Below are 3971 nucleotides of genomic sequence, written 5' to 3'. Positions count from 1 at the left end.
TTGCAATGTCTTTCCCCAGTGATTGTAATTGCTTTAAGTTTATCCTTCCTGATCAACTTTTCAATTAAAATTATTTTTGGTGTGTTATTTGTACTGTATTCTTTGCAATGAAGAATAATGCAAAATATCTTTTCAATTCATCTGCCATTTCCTTATTTTCCATTGTTAATTCCCCAAACTGTCTCTATACAGGGTCAGAGAGTGATTGTTTATGTCAATAGTGGTCGGTTAGGTTTTAGCACTAAAGAGGTGACTAAAGTTGATCAGTTTTTTTGTCTAGGTGATATTTAACACATGCACCAGATGCAAGGTGATCATTGATAAGCTGAATAGCTACAGTCAGGTAGATTGCAAATAGTAAGGAAGATATCACACAACCTCACTTAAACCCAATTTGGATATTGAAAGCATCCAATTCAGATCTCCGTCTCAGACTGTTGTAAGCATACCATTATGAAGCAGTTGCAGGATTGTAATGATATTTCTTGGATATCCAAATCTTTGGAGCACAGTCCACAGAGCCCTGTGATTCATTGATTTTCTAAAGATGCAAGGAACACTTCATAAATCCAGGAGATAAAGCCTTTTTTGGTATAATAAGTGCACAAATAAAATACAATAATGAGGAAAATGATGATACGTAACATAATAACACCATTGTTATGTTTTGTAGTCAATATGCCAATACACCTTTAAGAGATACAGAATGTCAGTACCTTTTTAAGAGACATGATCATGGTAACATTGTTGCATCATAGCATGTGACCTAAGGATATAAAGATTTCATATTTTATGTTCCCCCATAGATCACCAGGAGCATGAAATACTATTGAAAGCATACTGCTGTCTTGTAACTTAACAGCTGTGCCTCTGAATCTAATATTTGTGTACAATAGTCAGCTGTAATAAACATCTGTTGGATTCTTCAAAACTATGATATCCATATCCAGTTTTCCACATTATGACATTAAGATAATTATTACCACAGTAGGTAAAATACCCTGCTGGGGCAAATCACACATCAAACTTCAGGACCTGATGGCTACCATCCTAGAGTAAAAGGGACAGGTGGGGGAATTGCAAATGTATTAATTATAAATTTCTTAATGTCTCCACGTTTGGGAATTCTGCATTTATTTTGAAAATTGCAAAAGTGATTTCATTAGTGAAAATGCTTTGGAGGATAGACCAGGAATTTATGGACTTGGCAGATTAATGTTCACTGTGAAGAAATTACTGGATTCTATGATCAGGAACAGCCACTGAGAGTTTGGCTAACTAGCAGCTTATCAGCATGAGTCAGCATGGATTTGTGAGGAATAAAGTCTGACTGAATGTTTTGAGAGTGTCACTGGAACGATGGACAGAGAAGAGTCCATGGATATTGTTTATTTGGATTTCCAGAAAGCATTTGATTAGGTTTACATAAGAGATTAGCAAACATGGCAGGTGGAATTCTATGCAGGGAAATGTGAGGTTATCCACTTGCAATCCCAGAAAGAAAGATTGAATATTATTTAATAACTAGAAACTAGAAACCTTAGAGTATCAAAGGTTTTAAGTGGAAAGGCAAAATACAGCAAATATGCAAAATCTGAAACAAAAGCAGAAAATGTTGGGAATATAAACCAGTCAGCAGCATCTGTGGAGGGAAACAAATTTAAAGCGATAGATTTTCCAAGGAATGGCATTCTAGGAAACTCAGTCTTGGGAGAAGACATTGACGTTCTAAGATGTGAACAGTAGTTGAGGCATCTCTAAATCAGAGAGGCATTGGGGGTATTTTTAAAGCTAGAACATCAAAGTGAAGGACTGGAAAGAGAGAATGTTAATGAGATTTGATGAACCACTGTGCCACTAACGTCTGGGTGGGATTTGTCTTGACCATATCAACCATTTAAAGTTCAGCCTGTTTGGTGTTCACCCATGGTTTGTTTGTTAACTCCTATTTACCTCACAATAATCCTGAATGTTAGAGTATTGTAGACTGTTTTAATTTTCTAACTCTGGACAGTAAAGTATTTTTGTTCAAAAATGTGGAATCTTGTGGCTTATTCTCTTAGTTAGTACTTGAGACCTGAAGCTTCATCTACAATTAACAAAAAAGTTACTGGTCCTAATCAGATTGTAACATAAATTTGGCAGCTTCTTCTGAGATTGTAGCAAACTTTCCTGAAGGAAGGATATGATTATACAAGAAACAGTTTAGAGAATGTTCACTTGACTGATTTCTAGGATGAAGGAATAGTCTTAGGAGGGAATGTTGAATCTATATCCATTGAAGTTTAGAAGAATGAGAGGTAATTTTTTTGTTCATTACATAACGTGAGTGTCACTGGCAATGCCAGAATCTGTGCCCATCCTAAATTGCCCTTAAATTTTTCTTGGACTATTTTGTCTTTGACAACTATTGATGGTGGCTACGTGGTTACCATTGTACCAGTAGGTTTTTAGCCCCATATTTATTAATTGAATTCAAATTTCATCATCTGTCATGTTGGGAGTCCAACCCAAATTTACCAAAGATCCTGAGGCAGCACCTTCCAATCCCATGACCACTGCCATCTAGAAAGGCAAGGTCAGCAGATACATGGGAACACCACCTCTTGCTAGTTCCCCTCCAAGCCACTGACCGTCCTGATTTGGAAATGTACTGACATTCCTTCAGTGTCGCTGGGTCAAAATCCTGGAATTCCTTCCCCAGCGGCATTGTGGGTCTACCCACAACACATGGACTGCGGAGGTTAAAGAAGGCAGCTTACCACTGCCTAGGCGGGTAGTAAAAGCTGACCCAGCCAGCAATGCCAACGTCCCATGAATGAATTTTTAGAAAAGATTGCTCCAAAGAATTAACCTGGGTCTCTGAGTTACGAGTCCAGTGACAATACCACCTATGCCATCACCTCCCTATATTGAGCTTACAAGATTTTGAGTGGAATTGATCAGAGGATATTTCCCCTCATGAGAGAAGATAGAAGCAGGAAACAGAGTTTAGAAACAAGGGACGTCCCATTTAAGATGGCCATGACTATTACAACTAGTACTTACCTGACTTCTGTGATAGATGTCTCCTTCCAAAGCTAGCAACACATTTTCACCAATTACAATGCCCCACATCTGATAGGTTCTAATTTATACTGTGCCCAAGAATGTGTAGCTCATCAAGGATCCTGGTGTATATATTGCTACTGCTCCTGGGCTTGGCAGAATGACTCCGTCACACTGTACTTGGCTCTTGCCGCCAGAGCAAAATTCTAGCAATACAGGAGCCAGAGAATTTCTCCAATTTGCACACTTACCTTGGGATCAAAAATCCATGTTCTGGTTTCCTGCTATTCCTTGTGATACTAAACAGGCACACAGTCAATCGACAACACAATTGGCACTAGTTGTGTTCATTGCACGGAAGTCTTAGGAACAACCTCATGTGGTCTTTGTGCACTGTGGACAGGTGGGTGCAGTATATTCCGCACCTTGTTTGCTCACATTTTCTGAAATGATTGAATTTTACATGGGTATGTAAAATTTAATACTTTGTAGTATTAAACTATAGAGACTGGATATTATTTTAAAATTTGAAATGACAATCTATACAAGTAAAATGTTCAGGTCAAAATAACCTATAATGTTTAAAACACACTAGGTCAAATCTTATGCTATAAAATAATGACAAATAACAATCAACACTGTTTACACACAAATTAAACAACACACGTGAAAAGCTGAAAGCTGTTTTCTGACTTCTTCCTTTATAATTTCTCTTCCTGTCTTTCTTTTTATGTCTTTTTGTTACATTCTTTCACTTGTGATTTTACTTTCTACACTTGATTTGACATGGAGTTCACTATTCTCGCTTTTTTTTGCTTCTGCTTCTGCATTGCTTATGAGTAATTCATCAGTTTGGTTTGTTAAGGAGTTACTTTCTTTAATACATAAATCCCAGACTTCCTGTAAATGGGGCTCCTCATCTT

Source organism: Rhincodon typus, chromosome 8, assembly GCF_021869965.1.
Source record: "Rhincodon typus isolate 14 chromosome 8, sRhiTyp1.1, whole genome shotgun sequence".
Lineage (NCBI taxonomy): Eukaryota > Metazoa > Chordata > Chondrichthyes > Orectolobiformes > Rhincodontidae > Rhincodon > Rhincodon typus.
Note: the sequence above shows the minus strand (reverse complement) of the source record.